Source organism: Phascolarctos cinereus, unplaced genomic scaffold (genome assembly GCF_003287225.1).
Source record: "Phascolarctos cinereus isolate Bilbo 61053 unplaced genomic scaffold, phaCin_HiC Scaffold_726;HRSCAF=1367, whole genome shotgun sequence".
NCBI classification, from domain to species: domain Eukaryota; kingdom Metazoa; phylum Chordata; class Mammalia; order Diprotodontia; family Phascolarctidae; genus Phascolarctos; species Phascolarctos cinereus.
The window spans coordinates 280702760-280721454 of NW_027556098.1; the positions used below are offsets into that span (position 1 = coordinate 280702760).

General features: G+C 38.9%; 1 pseudogene; it reads left to right on the forward strand.

Moving 5' to 3' along the window:
• Nucleotides 1-13674, forward strand: part of LOC144454379 (speedy protein C-like) — a 118084-nt pseudogene extending 104410 nt beyond the window's left edge.
• The last annotated feature ends 5021 nt before the right edge of the window (nucleotides 13675-18695 follow it).

The following is an 18695-nucleotide window of genomic DNA, read 5'->3' on the forward strand; positions in this document are numbered from 1 at the left end:
CAATGTGGCTTCAGAAAGGGGCAAGAAAAGGTCAGTATAGTGTTTACTGTCTGACAACTCCGGAAGAAATGTCAGGAGTAGAACAGAGGCCTGTATACAACATTTGTGGATTTGACCAAGGCCTTTGATACTATCAGTGGTGAGAGCTTACAGAAAATTATGTCAAAATTTGGTTGTCCAAAGAAGTTCATCAGAATTGTATGTTAATTTCATGATGGCATAGTTGCCAGCTTCCAGATAATGGACAATGCTCCCACACTTTCCCAATCACCAATGTAGTGGAACAAGGCTGTATGCTTGCTCCCATGCTTTTTAGCATGATGTTTTCACCATGTTGTCAAATGCCTTCAATGAGGACAGTCACAGCATCAAGATTAGTTACTGTACTGATTATAAATCACTCAACTTGAAAAGGCTACAAGCCAAGACTAAAGTTGACAGAGTATTGGTGTATGATACTGTGTTTGCAGACGATTTTTGCAATCAATGAATCCTTTGGAGCTGAGGTGCAACAAAGTATGGATCAGTTCTCTGGTACTTGTGATAATTTTGGCCTAACAATGAAAACCAAGAAAACACAGACACTCCATTAGGCAGCACCATACCATCCATACATGGAACCATTGGTTACAGCAAATGGAGAGGTTTTGAATACTGTGGATAAGTTCACTTGCATTGACGATATGCTTTCCAGAGATGTGCACATAGATAACAAGGTTTATGTGTGCATGTCCAGAATTAGCTCAGCGTTTGGGAAGCTCCAAAGGAAAGTGTGGAAAAGAAGAGGTATTGCACTGACTACCAAACTGAAAGTACACAGAGCCATTGTGCTGACCTCATTGTTGTATGCCTGTGAAACCTGGAGAGTATACCAGCACCACACCCCAGGAAGGTGAATTACTTTCATTTGAATTGTCTTAGTAATATTCTGAAGTTCACCTGGCAGGATAAGATACCAGAAACTGAGGCCCTTTCTTGAACTAAACTGCCAAGCATTCAGGCTCTCGTGGAGAGAGTACAACTCCAACGGGCTGGCCATGTTGTTTGAATACCAAATGTATACTTGCTTGCCTAAAAAATTATTTTATGGAGAACTCACACAGGGCAAGCATTCACATGTGGTCAGAAAAAGCAATACAAGGACACTCTCAAGGTCTCTCCTAAGAACTTTGGAACTGATTGTGTGACATGGATGACACTGGTACAAGAACACTCAGCATGGCATGCCCTCATCAAAGAAGGGGCTGTGCTCTATGAGTAAAACAGAATTGAAGTAGTCAAAAGAAACACAAGATGTGCAAATTTAGAGACTCCACCCCAAATGCCCACATAGACTATTTGTGCTGATCTGTGGAAGAGCATTCTAACCTCATATTGGTTTAATCAGCCACAGTCAGACACACTGTAACTTGACTCTAACATAGTAATGTCATTTTGGTCCTCTTTGAGAACAAAGGACAACAACCTACTTACTTATCTGTTAATTATTTCCATCACCATCATTAAATTTATCATCTTTACTTCTAGACACATTATTCTCTCTTTTCCTAGGCTCACTTTTTTTTCCTTTTAGTGAAAGAAGTCATATTAGCTCAGACCTGATAGAAACTTCAACTCCAACCTAGACAACAAGCCCTTCTACAGTTTTCTGATAAGTAATCATCCAGGGTCTACTCAAATACCTGCATTGTAGGGGAGTTCACTACTTCCTGAAAATGTCCATTTGACTTTCTGAATGTTCTAATTTTCAGTTCCATCTATTAAAATTTCTGCAAACCTTAGACTTCTGGGTGGTGCAGTGGTTAGATGGTTGATCCTGGAATCAGGAACACTTATTTTTGTGAGTTCAAATCTGGCCTCAGACACTTACTAGCTATGTGACCCTGGGCAAGTCACTTAACCCTGTTTGCCTCAGTTCTTTGTCTATCAAATGAGCTGGAGAAGGAAATGGCAAACAATTCTGGCACCTTTGCCAAGAAAACCCCAAATGCTGTCATGAAGAGTTGAACATGACTGGAACAACAGACCTTGGACACCTTAACTACATCTTCTGCTTACCTCTGATTCTGTGCAGTTTTGATCCAATGACAAAGCAGGCTTGCACTAGGCAACTACAGATTTCCAAGAGAGGTTAGATAGCCTGACACACTGCATACAGTACCACTATACAACTTAAATTTAACAATAACGTATTCTTATTCCTTTTGATATGTGTTGTTTTGCATTATGTCTCATCTCCACATCATCTGTCATACTATAAATTTGGGAAGTCTTATAAAATAGTTAAGTCATAAAAAAGAATGAAATTTCCAGTTCTGTTATGCAAACAATAATAATAACAACTCAGTCATATGATGTTGGTAGCATATAATTCAATAAACATGAACTGCATGACTTAGGAAGTCAATAAAGAAAAACTGTAATTATTACAGATTATTCATCCCTCCAGAAGCAAAATAATATAATGATTAACTTAGAAGACTTGGAGTTAGGAAGACTTAGATTCAAATCCCACCTAGCTCTAATATTTTCTATATCTGTGAGATTAGTCAAATCACTTAGCGTCTTTGTATTTCAATCAATTCTCTAAGACAGGGGCTATTGACTTTTTTGTATTATAGACTCCTTTGGCAGTATAATATAAAGGCTATGGACCCCTTTTCAGCATACTGTATTTTAAATGCACGAAGTAAAACAGATTACAAAAAAAAATTGCATTGAAGTAGAGGAGGAGGAGGAGGAGGAGGAGGAGAAGAAGAAGAAGAAGAAGAAGAGAAGAAGAAGAAGAAGAAGAAGAAGAAGAAGAAGAAGAAGAAGAAGAAGAAGAAGGAAAAGAAGAAGGAGAAGAAGAAGAAGAACAGGAGGAGGAGGAGCAGGAGGAGGAGAAGAAATGAGGGAGGGAGGGAGAGAGAGAGGCAAGGAAGGAAGGAAGGAAGGAGGAGGAGAGGGAGGAGGAAAGGTTCACGGACCCCAAGTTTAGAACTGTTGCTCTAAAAATGTCCTGAACAGATTGCATTCTGCTCAGTGATGGGAGTTCTGACACGTATAAAATCAAATTCATGGGTTCTTGACATATTGATTCTCCTTCCAACTACTTCCCTTGACTGGATTAGATAGGTTTATTGCCCTGAAAATACTCTCTAACAATCTAAATCTTGGTTTTTAAGTTAAACTACTTTGGTATAGGGAGGGAGACTTATCTGTCTTTGAGGTAAACATAGTATATAACTTATTTTTAAATAAATCTCTGCAAGCACTAAGTGTATAGAAGCATTTAATAAAAAGACTTTGGTGCTTGTGAAAGAGATTCTTCAATTAAGTTTAATTCCTGTTTTTGTTTTGCTGAATGGGGACAAAATGTTCAGAAAGAATAAAAATGTTGCCACATTGAGAAGCCCAGTTATACTATACACCCAGAAGGAATAACTCTATGTCAATGAATCTGGAATACTGGAGTCAAACACGATGACATTGTATCCAGTCCCCTTTAAAAGGAATTTGGAAGCTCCACTTTGTCTAAAGGAGAAGAGAGAAAACTGAGGCTTACACCTCCTAATTCCAGGAAGGATAGCCTGAACCAAGAGAGTGAAGAACACACCAGTTGTCCTTTAGTTTCCCAGTGTTTTTAAAATGAGTTCTCCAGAATTGTGCACTCTGTTCCAGCTATGTTTGGATCAAGGCCAAGTGTAGCGGGACTATGGTTTTCCTTGTCCTAGGTACCAGGCTTCTATTAATGTACTTTAAGATCACATTGACTTTTTTGGTCACCACATCATACATACCAGTTCCCATCATTAGAAAATTTCAGAGATAGTATAGCAGAATTAGCACAGAACTCAGTCAGAAAACCTGGCCTTAAGTCTTGTCTCTCAATTTACTAGCTATGTGAACCAAGCAAGTGATTTGGCCATTGCTCATTCAGAGAATAAGGATATTTGCCATCAATCAATCAACAAGTATTTACTAAGTAATTAGTACATGTCAGTCCCTGTGCTAAAGAATACAGATACAAAGAAAGAGGAAAAACAAGGCTCCTACCCCCAAATTGAGGGAATGGCATGCAAAAAAAATGCATATTCAAGATATATACAGTCATAAATGGAATGCTAGAAGGAAGGGATAAAGGAGTAGGCATGAGAAAGGCTTCCTGAAGAAGGTGAGAGTGGAACTGCGTCTTGAAGGACGCCAGGGAATCTAGGAATCAGAACTGAGGAGGGAGAGCATTCCAGGCAGAGGGGAGAGTCAATGCAAATTAATGGAGATGAAAAGGCACAGAACTTGGTGGTAGAGTATAATGTATGAGGAGCAGCAAACAGGTCAGTGTAGCTGGATCCTAAAGCTTGCTCCATTATTTTTCAGTTGTATCTGACTTTCCATGATCCCATTTGGGGTTTTCTTGGCAAAGATACTGGAATAGTTTGTTATTTCCTTCTCCAGCTCATTTTACAGATGAGGAAACTGGTCACACAGCTAGTTAAGTGTCTGAGGCCAGATTTGAGCTCAGGAAGATGAGTATTCCTGACTTCAGGCCTGGTACTCTATCCACTGCACCAGCTAGCTGCCTAAAGCTCTAGAGGGGAGTAACATATAAGAACACTAGAAAAGTAGGAAGAAGATAGGTTATAAAGGGTTTTAAATGCCAAACATAAGGTTTTATATTTTATTCTGGAGGTAATGGGGACTTACTGAAGTTTACTGAGTGAGGGAGTGACATATTCATACCTGAACTTTAGGAAAATGACTTTGGCAGCTAGACGAAGGATGTGTTAGAATGGGGAGAGACTTAAGGCAGACAGACTAGCTAGAAGGCTATAGTCATGAGAACCTGTACCAACATGGTGGCTATATGAGTGAAGAGAATATATAAAGGAGTGTTGTAAAAGTAGAAACAAAGATATGTGACAATAGATTGGATATGTGGGATGTGAGCAGCTGAAAGTGACAACAGGATTACAAGCATGGGTAACTGGGGAGATGGTGATACCCTTCACAGTAATAAGAGAGTTGGGAAGAAGAAAAGGTTTAGGGATAAAAATAATGAATTTTGTTTTGGGCATGTTGAGTTCAAGATGACTACGAGACATATATAAGAAATAGTTGAGGATGTGTGTATGAAGCTCAGGAGAGAGATTAGGACTGGATATATAGATATGGTCTTGCCTTACTAGCTGTGTGACTATGCTCAAGTCATTTAACTTCTGTTTGCCTTAATCCACTGGAGAAGAAAATGTTAAACCATTCTGGTATCCTTGCCAAGAAAACCCCAAAAGGGATCACACAGTGTCAGACACGACTGAAATGACTGAACAAAAACAACATATAGATCTGGTTATCAACTGCATAGAGATGATAATTGATCTCATAGGAACACAGATGGTGTAGAGATCAAGAAGAATAAAGCCTAGGGCAGAGCCTTGGGGAACACTCATAGTTAGTGGACATACCCTGGAGAAGAAATCAGTAAAGGAAGCTAAATAGAAGTGGTTAGGTAGAAGGACAGCCTAAAAAAGATATAGTGGAGAGGGTATAATGATACCAATAATAGCTAATATTTACATCGTCCTTACTATGTATCAGGTACTGTGCTAAGCACTTTACAGTTATTATCTCATTCAATCCTTGTAACAACTCTGGGGAGGTAGCTGCTAGTATTATCCCCAGTTTTCAGATAAGGAAACTAAGGTTAAGTGACTTGTCTAGGGGCACACAGCTAGTGTTTGGGGCCAAATCTGAATTTGGGTTTTTCTGACCTTAGGCCAGGCACTCTACCCGATGTACCGCCTATCTGTGTATCCAGAAGAGGGGAACAATTGTTTTAAAGGCTGTAGGCAGGTAATGAAGGATAAGGATCAAGAAAAGGCTATTAATTTGGGGAACTAAGAAATTTTTGCTAATATTGGAAAAAATGTTTCTGTTGAAGGATTAGGTTAGAAGCCAGACTACAAAAGATTTAGAAGAGAATGTGAGAAAATAAGTGAAGACACCTAGCATAGATAACTCTCTTAAGGAGGTTAGTCAGGAAAAAGGGGAGAGATGTAGGACTATACCTAGAGAGGATGGTTAGGATAGTGTGAGGATTTTTAAAGGATGGGAGAGATATAGGCACATATTTAGGCAACAGAAAGGAAGTCAATAGATAGGGAGAGATTGAAGATTAGAGAGAGAATGAGATAATTGTGGGGGCAATATGTAGAGGAAGATTGGAGAGGATGAGATCAAAGATGAATGTAGGGGGGTTTGTATTGGCAAGAAAAGCTACTTCTTCAGGCAAGACAGAGATAAGGGAAGAGAGTGGGGGAAGATGTCTGAGTGATATGAGAAGAGAAGAAAGGGACCAGAGGGAGCTCTTGGTAAATGGCCTCATTTTTTTTTCATAAAGTATGAAGTCAGGTCCTCAGATGAGAGAGTCAGAGGAGGGAATACCTTGGATTAAAAGGTTTGACATAGCTATTGATTGTGTAACAAAAAGATTGCTTTGTTTCAATGAGGTCTCAGTTCAGTTTATATAGTACAAATTGGTTATAAATGCATAACCAATTAGAATATTTCTTGATTTTCTCCATCTCAATTGCACTACACCTGAATAGGAGTGAAGAAAGTATAGTAATTGAAGGTTGGGGCTGGGCAAAGCATGACTGGTGACAAAGGGATCTAATGTGAAGACAGTGCAGTGTAAACTTCAAATGCTATGTAAATTATTATTATTTTCATTATTCATCTCTTTCTTCTCATCTTATTTGATGGGTTTCAAATCAAAGTTGTGCTGGAATGTTACCTTATTCTTTGATATTAATTGTATTTATTGATATTAATATGTATTAATTATTTATTTATATTAGTAATTAATTTTCAGTGGACACAGATAAAATAAATGGTTTTTTTTGTAACTGAATTAAAAGTATTGGAAATTAAGCCCAACTTCTGAAGGCTAATCGAAAGCATCTTTAAAATCACTTTAGTAGCAGACAGAATAAAGGGGATGATATGTACTCCATCTTACTCTCACATAATTTTATATCTTCTCCTAGGTTTTTATAATGTGAAAGCTTGTTGTATCATGTGGTATGGAGATCATGAATGTTTGGTATGACTGTATGTATTTTAAAAACTTAAGATTTTTAATGGAACCGTGTTGTATTCATGCAAATGTGGGCAACCATTCTATCTGTGATAATGCCCTAGTACCAGTAAAATTTAGTTGTTGGATTTTCAAAGAATTTTTCAAGTCTGTATTTAAGTAAAATTTTGTCATCTATTGGTTTATAAAAGATAGCTAGCTAATGATGCATAATCTTACCCACCAGGCCATGTCTTGCCCAGCATTCAGTCAATTGTAAATTTTTGCCCTTTGAAGTATTGTGTTGAAGTTTCTTTCTTGCAAAATCCCAATTAATCAGTAAGTTCAGGCTCCTTAAGGACAAACTGTCTGTAATTTCTGATGGCATTTCAGGAATTGCCATCACAGACTCCCCCCTCCCCCATTTCTTTAAACAAATTGACATGGCAGCTATCTTCATTCTGCTTCTTTGCCAACATATTGTGATTGAGTCCTTGTGGACATCACCCACGGAAGTCTTTGGTTTTTGCTGCTTCATAGGCTCCATCTGGAGGTAAACCACTTTCAGTTACATACAATAAACCCATTAGTGTATATCTATTGTCATCCTTTGCCATTGCTCGGTGGAGAGATGTTGTTTATTCCAAAAGTATTTCTGTAAGTTTTAACCAGTATATTATGGACTCTCAAAACATTTATCAATCTTCTATCTCCTTTTTGAAGAGGTAGTGTTAATCTTTCCAGAGCTTCCTTAGGGTAATGGGCCTCATGTATATGTGTGTATATATTGATATGATATGATGTGATAACGATATATGACATAGTATATTAGTATGCTTTCCAAATTTTTACTAGTTCTAGCCTTTGTACAGCTAAGGGTAAATCACTTCTCCTCCTACAGCTGTAGTAAAGTTCAGTAAGACTGTGACATATTCTTATTTTTACTGGACAAATTCTATTTCTCCTTACTTTTACCCATTAGTCAAAGTTCTTGTCTTGAAAGTTGTACAGAAAAGGTCAATCCTTCTTTTACATGATGACTGTTGAAATATTTTAAATTAGCTCCCTTGTCTGTCCTGGTTTTGTGTCCCCTCAGCATTTGGGTTGTCTTCTTTAAGACACGCTCTAGTTTGTCAATGTCCTTGAAATGGGGCCCTGGAGCTAGTCACAATGCCTCAGATGTGGACAGCACAGAGTAGAATCAGAATTAAGCTGAAACGCTAGCTTTTTTTATAATGGACTTATATTAAGTTAGGAATCAATTAACCTGCCTAATTTTTTCACCTAAACTACAATTACGGAATCTTAAATATCCATGATTTCAGTGTTGAGAAGGACCTCACTGGCCATCTAGTAAGATATAATAAATATGAAGAATTCATGAATACTTAGATACAGGGTGAAAAGAGAAGAAACACAAGAACTCCCTGTACAACTACTACAACAACATAAAAATGAAAAGATCCTTAAAAATAAGCTAAACTCTAAGCAACTAAAAAAACAGTAACAGACAAAACATAGCTCCATCTTTAAAGCAAAGAGTTGGGGAATTACTATGGCAAGATGGTATAGACATTTTCAGGTACCAGGTGTTTTGCCTAATTGCTTTTCTTTGTTATAATTAAAGGTTCAAATTTCAGGAAGAGCGAGAGGTATATCCAAAAATGACTATAGTGTTCCAACAAAATGTATAAATAAAAACTCATTTTGAATAACAATAATAATAGTTAGCATTTAGATAGCATTTTAAGGTTTGCAAAGCATTTTACAAATATTGCTCATTTTATCCTCACAACAAACCTGGGAGGTAAATAGCATTATTATCCTCATTTTACCGATGAAGAAACTGAGACAAGTAGAGATTAAGTGTCTTGCCCAGGGTCACACACCTCAAGATCTGAGATTGGATTTGAACTTGGGTCTTCCTGACTCCAGTTCCAGAAATCTATCTAGTATGCCACCTTGCTTCCTCATAACAAGAATGTTATTTCGAAGTAAAAATATTCAACCAAACAGGTGTGATGACAGAGTCCAGGGACTATTAGAGATCTCCATCCAGGTTCACATTGATCCTTTAAATAACATTCTTTGGAAATGGACATTCTACTGGTTAGAAACATATGCAGCTGTACTATAGTCCAGCCCCATTTTCCATTTTTGTCTTCAAAGATGGCATGAATAACTATATCCAGTGCCTCGCTGAAATTTGAATTTGCTATTTCCACAGAATTTCCCTGATATGGCAGTTTAGTAAAACTATCCAAACACAATAAAACAAATCAGGAAACTGATGAAGGGTGAGTTGTCAGTTTGTTTGGGGCTTTTCTGTATTTTTTTTTTGTTGGGGGGCATGTTTTTTTCCAAATTCTACATAAAAGGAAACAATGATTAAATGATAAGTTTTAAGATCATTTAAAAGAATTATAATAACAGCAGAATGATATGGATGGATAGAAGGTCTGCCTTGGAGCCTGGAAGACCTGGAATCAGGGCCACCTCTGACACACATAGACTTCATTACTCTATACAAGTCACTTCACCTCTCAGTGCCCTCAAATAATTCTTTCCTAAGACTAAAAATTGCAGAAAACTTGTTGGTCTCCATTGGTAGAGGAAGTTTTTTTGCACTAGGGAACTCACAGGTCTTTGTATAATGATACAAGGTAGACGCTGTGCATATTATTTATTTTTGATTTACAGATAGGAAACTGGGGCCAACAGAATTGGTGGCCAAGGTCAAAAAGAAAGTCAATGGCAGAGCAGGGACTCAAACCCATCAACTTATTCCAAGTCTAATTGCAACCATGCTGTACATGCTTCTGTTATTTAATTATTGCAGTGGCTCTGAGTACAAACGATAGACATGTGAGGACCTTTGTGCCCTCACAAATCACACTAACCCATTCTTCCTTGAAAGAGAGAAAAACAAAAGAAGAAACAACCAGGAATATTGGAACTTCTCCCTCATCTGAAAGACGCCCATAGGTCTGTGCTCTTGTTTCATTCTCCAGAACTTTTAGTCATCTCTGAGAATCTGCTCCCAAAGGAGAGCATAGATTTGACCTCCATGCTCTCCTCTGAGGATGGATTCTCACAGATGACCAGGAAACATATTCATAAAACACTCACAGACTCATCATCCTAAAGTTTTTGGAATTTGATGCTGTTCTAGGAATGAGAGCAGATCTTTAGTGTTTGTTTGATTTGGGTTGTTATAGCCAGCTGATTATACAAAATGCCAAAGGTACCGATGTCCTTCTCACCTTTTATTTTTCAGTAACAGGTCACTATAATCAGCACTAGATCTTTCATCTATCATGCTAGCTTCCTTTGGCAAGGCCACTGGTTCTCACTGAGCCTGTGACTTTTCTCAAGAGCCAAGGTGTGTCAAGAAATGTGGACTTTCAGCATCACTTTTCACAGAAGTTTCTCTTCTGGAGGTACCTTTGTAACTTTTGTAAAAAAAAAAAAATGGCCTTGGATGAGATGTTCAACTTCTGATTTAAGAGTTTTATTGAGATGTTATCACTTTTGTTTTTGCCTCTATGCAAGTCATCATGGGTTCAAGCAATATTTTATTTGCTCAATATCTTCTATATTTGATCTTCTTTATCCAATATAAACTCACTTCTACTTTTAGGTGCATTGTTTCCACATATTAAATCTTCTATTTTTAATTTGCCTACTGAAAGCATTTGTCTATTAGAGCTTTAAAAAAAAACTGCAACTCAACAACACCTAATAGACCAAGAAAAAAATTAAATCTCAAATATTGAAGAAAGCCAGTTTGTTTTTTAAATCATAAAATCATTCTCCAAGAATGCCCTGGAGAGAGAATTAGATAGATGGTCAGAGTTCAATAAAAACAAGTCTGAAATGTATTGGGATTGGTTATTCTGCAGCTTCCCTGCTTATTGCCAGCATATTTTCTCTTTATTGTGAATCGTAGTTCAGACTACAAATACTTCTTATGGACCTCAATTTAGTTGCACTTCAGTCTTGACCTTTGTTCTGATTCCTATTGCTTCCACACTTAATCTGCCGCAGAGGTTGGGGGAAGAGGGTTTGGGATGGGGAACGCGACTGTTAATAGAGACGTGTCCTCTGCTGGGTCTTGGAAATTGGTGGTGCTGGTGATGCTGGTTGTAAGTTTCTCACATAAACTTCAGGTTCATTGTCAGGGTCTCTCCAGCCCAAAGTAAATGTAATCCAGGCTTTTGGGAAATGGGCATAATTGTCTCTACAGCCAAACTGGGTTATTCAAGACCATTAGCCTGAATGCCCTTTTAGGTCTGTGTTATTAAAATCCTGGAGCATCAAGGACAGGAAAGATGAGAGAGAATGAGAGGTAAGCAGTGCATCTGACTCACTACAATGATTGAACTTGACAGGAGTCAGGAATGCAAGGAGAGTCTGATTAAGACTGTTTCTGTCTCCAGTGCCCCCTACCTCTTACTATGCTCTGCTTTCTCACAATTCTCCAGCTGCTCTGCTCAAAAACTTTGCTATTCTGACCCCTCCAAATCATCGTCCCCCCATCCTACCCCACCCCCTAATATCTTTCTATTCACTCTCTTTCCTCTCTTAGTTCCTGCTGAGAGTTGAAAGTGACAGTCAGAGCCTGTATGGCCAATAGGTTACAGGCATGAAATTGAGGCAGTTAGCAGCTCAGGGGAGCACCCATTACAAGGTAAACATTCATTTTCCTTTCAGACTTCCTCAGCTGTGGATGAACAGATTATCACTCATATTGTGATTATGGCTCAAAATTTGGGGCCATGAAGCAAAATTTCTAGAAAATTCCCCCAGGTTCACTGGAGCAGATTGACTCTTGTACTTAGGAGGAGGACAAAGTGTTGCACCTGCCTTATGTGTTAGGCATAAGACAGAGACAGTCAGGAAGAAAGAGAAAGAAAGAAAGAACTCAAGGAAATAACTGTATATGATTAAGATAAAAATGAATCTGTCCAGATGTTATGGAGGGAGAAGACTGAGAGTTATGGGAACAAAGACCACGGAGTTGGAAGGGGCCTTAAAAATCATCTCCTCTACCGACATACCTATCCCAGAAGGTGAGATCCTCGAGGGCAGACACCATATTGTCTCTGTCTCTGTATTACTGGTGCTAGCACAATGCATGGACACATAGCAGGTACTTAATAAATTCCTATTGAATTAAAATGATTCTATTTTACATGTCTTATTTTGTAGGTGGGGAAACTGGAACACAGAGAAATGAACAAATCCGAGGTCGCAACAGTAGCAGAATTAGGACTGAAGTCCAGGTTTTCTTACTGTATGCCTAAAATTTTCCACTACAACATTCTGTCAGTGGCATTGCCCACATTTGAGACATCGCCTTTGTTTCTCTCCTTTGCCGTACTCCAGAAATGCAGTCAATTGTCAGGTTCTATCAAATTTTTCTCACATCCAACCCCTTGCTTTTCATTTTTGCTGCTCCCACTTACTTCAGGTCCACATTTCCTCTTTCTTAAATTACTACAATAGCTCCCTTGTTTTTTTATGCCATTATGGGAGTCAAAGGCCACATAGAGGAAAGAGGTTTGGACCTAGAATTGGATTCTACTTCCATCTCTACTCCCAGAATGGCCTTGAACAAATCACTCCCATGTCTCTGAGTCTCCTGTTCCTCCTCTATGCCAGGAAGTGCCAGAAAAACTCTCCACCCCTTTTCAGCTACAAAGTTCTCTGGCTTATCTGATTTCACACCTGAGAGAAATACACAGTTGGGAAGGAGGGTCATCAAATGAGAAAAACAATGAGATGTCATCAAAGCAGAAGAAAAAGGACTTGTAAGCAAGTTAGTAAAAAGAATGAACCTAGAGACAGAGCAAGAGATGGCATGGAAGAGAGACCAAGCAGAGATGGCAAATAAGAGAGACAATTGGGAGGAAGAAACAAGACGGGAGAGAAAAAGAGAATAGTGAAAGAGTAAAGCCCTGATTGACTGCCAAAGAGCAGGCCTGCAGCTCAGTGAATATAGCCACAGCAACCCCTTCTTAGCCCCGTATGTAGTTAATGACATGGAGGAAGACAGAGAGGATCCTAAGTATGAAATATTATTCTGGGCACTGGGCCAAGGCTGGCGGAAGCTCACGCTCAGCTTCCTGTACCAGAGGGACCAGCTGTGGGCATGAATGGGCTACCAGGCAGCTGTGAGCCGGCACTGTTGTGAAGAGGTCATGACAAAGAAACTTTCCATTTGGGTTTGGACCAGGGAACAGCCCACCCACCATGGAGTGGCTTATTGAGGCTCCCCCCCAGGGGGACCAGAATTGCCTTGCTGTCATGTCCCATGTCTCAAACCTGCTGCATTTGTGACTCCTAGGTCCAGTGGGTCATTCCCCAATTCCTCCCAAACAGCCTTCCCCCAAGCAGAACTCCCTTAAACAGCACCCCTTCCCTAACCCCAACAGCAGTCCCCCAAGCCTTCCTCAACTCAATCCCTTCCCATTCTTTCTTTGGCACTTTGGTGCAGGAACCTTTTCCTTATCCTCTCTCCAATGCTACAGCTAGAACCTGGTACCTACACTTTGCAGTTCGTGCCAAAGCTGGCTGGTACAGCCTCCCCTAGTTCCTGGAAGTCAGTGGGATAAAGAGCAGTCAGAATCACCCTAACTGGCCCCTCTCCACTAGTTATCCCTGTATGGGTGACTGCCTTCCCTGGCTTCAGGTTGGTATCACTCTTGTCTTCCTCCTCCTTCCTTTTTTTCTTCAACTTCCTAATTATTAAGCATCAGCCCTCCTTGCTGTGTAAATTCTATAATTCTTGACATCACAATGATCTTGATTCCTTCTTTTATAAATTGGAGAAGAGAGGGTAAAAAATCTTGCTGGGCTCCAGACTTGAATGGGCAAAAGTAAAAAATCAATGAAACGAGCCATCAGAAGGTTAGAGATATCTCAACTGGGCCAGCTCTCCCTCCTGGTTCCCCTCACCCAGATACATACTGGAGCCAGCTCTTACCAGCTCACAAGAGCAAATTGTTAAATTTTCAGCTTTTCAGCTTTTACAAGTCAGAAAGGGTAAATGCTGCCAAGTGCTGGTTGTTAAACATTTACAAGCACACCACTATCTTTACTTCATAATGCTTGGCCAGCTGAGAGCTGCTACAATTCCTACACCTCCCTAGCAAGAATTACAGAAATGCCTTGCTAGGCCAGTCCGGTTTCCCTATTGAAAACCCACCACCCAAAGCTGTTTCTCTCACATCTCCCATACATTTTTATCTTTATTTCCCAGGGGGGGAAAAGTCTTATTGGTGTCATGCAGATACTCTCAATTTTACTTTTCTAGCTTCCAACCATGAAAGTGTTGGAGCTCTGAAGTGATTAATACTCATTTCTATGTATGGTACCAGCCCAAATGAAAAACAGTGAAAGTCATATTAACTATCCTCTCCTCATCAAACAGAAGCTTCTCATAAGAGAACGAAATCTTTTTACAAAGAAACAGATTCTATGGGCAGGCTTTGAACCATTTCAAACTTAAAAAGCCAGTATGATATTTTTTGTACTTTCTGCTATAAGTGACATTTTGTTATCTCATTCTTGCCAAAGCATTGATGTTCTCTGCTTTTTCAAGCTAGCTATATATATATATATATATATATATATATATAGTTCTATTCCTTAGCTTGCAGAGCAAAATTATGGCAGTATCAGAAGCTTAAAGAGGCATTTCCAAGACTGAGTGACCTCAGGTTTAACCTAGTCTCAATTTTCAGTTTTCCTTTGTGTTTGAGGAGTGATTCATTTCTCACCAGCTAGATTTCCTTTAAAAGAATTGGCCCAAACTTTTTTTCTGTCCAACTTTTCAACTCACAGGTGGGAAGTGAACCATGGGGCTGGACTGTTTCAGAGGGAATATAATTCACATTGTGAATCATCAGAAAATTCTCAATTCTGGACCAACTTCTCCCTAGAATATAGCCTTCTCCTAGCTACCTTACCCTGCCACTAGGTGGTAGGCCCCCATCTACCTGGTACCTAAACCCTTCTGGGCTATCTCTCCCAAAGAGTATAAGTTCCTCGGGTTCAGAAATGGCTACTTTTCTGTTTGTATCTCCAGCACTTATCACACAGTATTGCAGCACTTAATAAATGTTCTTTCATTCGTACATTTCAATACTTATCTCTAATCACTCTGCCCCTGCCAACTTTGACAGTCAGAATGATGTAATGGAAAGAAAACTTAACTAGGTATCAGGAGATTTGGCTTTGCCACAGACTATCTGAGTGGTCTTGGACAAGTCCCAATTTCCTCACCTATGAGAGCAGATGATCCCTGTGGTCCTGAGAAGCTTAGGATAACCTCATTCTACTCACTGTTCTCTAACCATGCCCAATGAGAGATGAGGCTCGACATAGTCAAAAGAACATTGGAGTCAGGGTCAGAAAACTCGATCTTGAATCTCATCACTACTATGTGGCCAAGCACAAATCATTTACTTCTTTTGGCCTTAGTTTCCTCATCTGTAAAATGAGGGGGTTGAAGTATATTATCTCTAAGGTCCCTTCAAGCTTTATGATCCTGTGACCTCCCTATTATTTCTCACACCATTCCCTGCGGCTACAATACCCGGGCTGCCAGGCCTATCTGTTCTCTTCTTAGAGTCTTCCCATCGCCTCCACTTTGGGAAAGTGCCAAGGCCGACCAAACTACATTCTCTCAGCCATGTTTCTGATCTTCTGGACTTCACTATGCCACCTCACCTTACCCTCTTTTCAGCTCTCTTTTGTGTGTTGTATTCCTCCATTAACAACAACAACAGCTAGCAATTATATACCACTTTAAAGTTTGGATTGTAAAGCATTTTACAAATATGATCTCATTTTATTCTCACAACAACCCTGAGAGGTAGGAGCTATAATTATCCCCATAAAGAAACGGAGGCAGGCAGAAGTCAATTGACTTGCCCAGGATCACACAGCTAGTATTTAAGACCATGACTTCTTGAATCCAAGTCAATGGGGAACAATGCATTAGGATATTAAGCTCCTTAACGGCAGGGATTATCTTTCCTTTTGTCTATATTTTTATCATCAGGGTTTAGCACTGTGCTGGACATATAACGCATGCTTAATAAATACTGTGGCTTGCCTACCTTGAAATCCCACCCATCCTTCAAAATCCCTTTCAAGTGTCACTCTTCATGATCCTCACCCCCCCCATCTTGAAGTGAGATTTCCTTCCTCTGAATATTCATAGTACTTGGCTTCTTACTTGTCTTGCAGATTCTTCATGCTTTTTTGCACTTTCATAACGTGTCTACATTTTCCATCCTTTCCTCCTCAATTAATGTTCCATAAGGAACAGGATCATGCCTTCTTATATATCTTTATATTCCCTGGTGTATAGTCTTACACATCTTGTTGTGACTGACACTGGGATTTCATCAGGGTAGGAAACGTGCTCTACAAATTGTGGCTGGCACATTCTCTGCAACCTCAAAGTCTGAGAGAGTTGCCAGTTCTTCCTGGCTGTGATGCCAGCTCACAGTCCACTGTACCAGGTGGTCTTGCACATAATACATCTTTAATAAATGCTTACTAAAGGAATACATTTTAATGATGACTTACATAAAATATTAAATACAGATATCTATTTTTCTCTACAGAGAGAAATGGGGGGTCAAGAGAAAGGGGAAGCAAGAGAAAGGAGGTTACAGAGAGAAAGATAAAGGGATGAAGGGAAGGATAGTAATGGGGAGAGAGAGATAGAAGAGAAAGGAAGAAAGGAAGGAAGGCAGGAAGGAAGGAAGGAAGGAAGGAAGGAAGGAAGGAAGGAAGGAAGGAAGGAAGGAAGGAAGGAAGGAAGGGAGGAGGGAGGGAGGAGAAAAAAGAAAGAGAAAAAGAGAAAGACAAAGTCAGCATAGTGGTGGGGATAAAGAGCTGGTCTGAGAGTCAGAAACACTTGTCTCATGTTTTTAGACATCCCAGCAGTGGAACCATAGGCAACTAACTTAACTTCTACGTGCCCAGATAATGATTAAACAATAGGTTTTTGAGCAGTTGCTTATTTATATTGTTAAAGGAAATCTCTTCACTAGAAGTTCCTTACACAATAAAACCATGTCTGAAAAAATAGAAAAATATACAATCATATGTAAGGAGTTGTAAAGAATTTTTTAAAATCATTTAGTCCAACCCCTCATTTTCCATTTTTGTTTAGTAGAAGGTACACTTCTGAGTTCTCTTCTCACCCCTACTCTCCATCTATAGAAATGCATGAGTCGTATTTCCATTGAAGTCCAGAGCGGTTTAGAGCATATGAGAGAAAATATCTTGTTCATTCCAGTACTCTGCTTTTATCTCAGGTAACTGCCACCAGATGCTCAGGGCCATTTGGGTTTTTCCTAAAAGCTGGTTTCAACTTTTTTCAGATGTGAGAATGTCAAGAATAGAATATACACATATGTATTTTTCACTCAAAATATAATCATTTATTTAAAGCAGTTAAATTGAAATTATTTAAATTTACTTTTAAATTTTAGCCATGAAATATTATTTATGGTGTTTTATATAGTTTTGGTTGGATTTGCATAATTGTAGTAATCTATATAGTCTCCAAATCATCATTCCATGTGAATTATTTAGCCCTATGATTTAATGTCTCCTTGTATTTTCTCTCTATATGTGTTTCACAGCTATTCAGCTCTCTCGCTCTCTCTCACTCTCTTTCTCTCTCTCTGTCTCTGTCTTTCTCTCTCTCTCTTTCCTTTTCTCATTCTTTTTTAATATGTTGAGGAACTAGGAGACTTTTGATCAATTATTTTCCACCATTATAACCATCACCACCCGTAGTTGATAAATTTTTAGAATGTCAGGTATAAGTATCAGAAAAAGGGACTGATTAAGGTCTTAAAGAAAACCCCCAAAAGTATTATACTTCGTAACCCTTTTATGAAGTGTGTCAAAGTTCTTTGGTCAAGGTTAATCAAATTACTGTAAAGGTTGGTTAGCCACCAACTGGACAAAGGATGGGTCACATTCTTATGGTCCCTTAAAAAGCAAGACACAAAGCAGTTAAGGGAGGTTCTGATGAATGTGAGCTCTGTAATTCCAGAAAAGAGCCAACTATGGAAGAACCCAGCCCTTGAGAAGGAACCATTCTTCAAATTAGTGAGGTACAAGAGTGGAAAGGAAGAAAGGATCATAGCAATTTTTCAGTCTATACCCTCTATATAATCATCTGGATCTTTTGTCCTTATTCGTTCTTCCTCTTGGACATTCAGTTAATGTGCTACCCTATTCTTGAGGTCATTTAATTTTAATTTATTTAGTATTTAAATTATTTCATTTTGCTTTATTTCCTAAAGGTCTTCCCAGATTTCTTTATATACTTCATAGATGCTAGTCTTGACTTGAGTATGGTATTCCAGTATATTAATGTACCACAACTTTTAAACCACTTCTCCATGGTTGAGTGCCAGCCAATGTTCCTTGTTCTTTAGGATATTATATTCCAAGTTTTCCTTTTACTTCATGTAACCAAGGACTAATCATGTATTATTCTAATTATTTTTTTCTTCTTTTTGCAAATTGAAGAGTTCTTTTATAGTGGCCCATACAATTAATTGTCTGATGTTGTAGTTGTGAAATTTGACCAAATGTT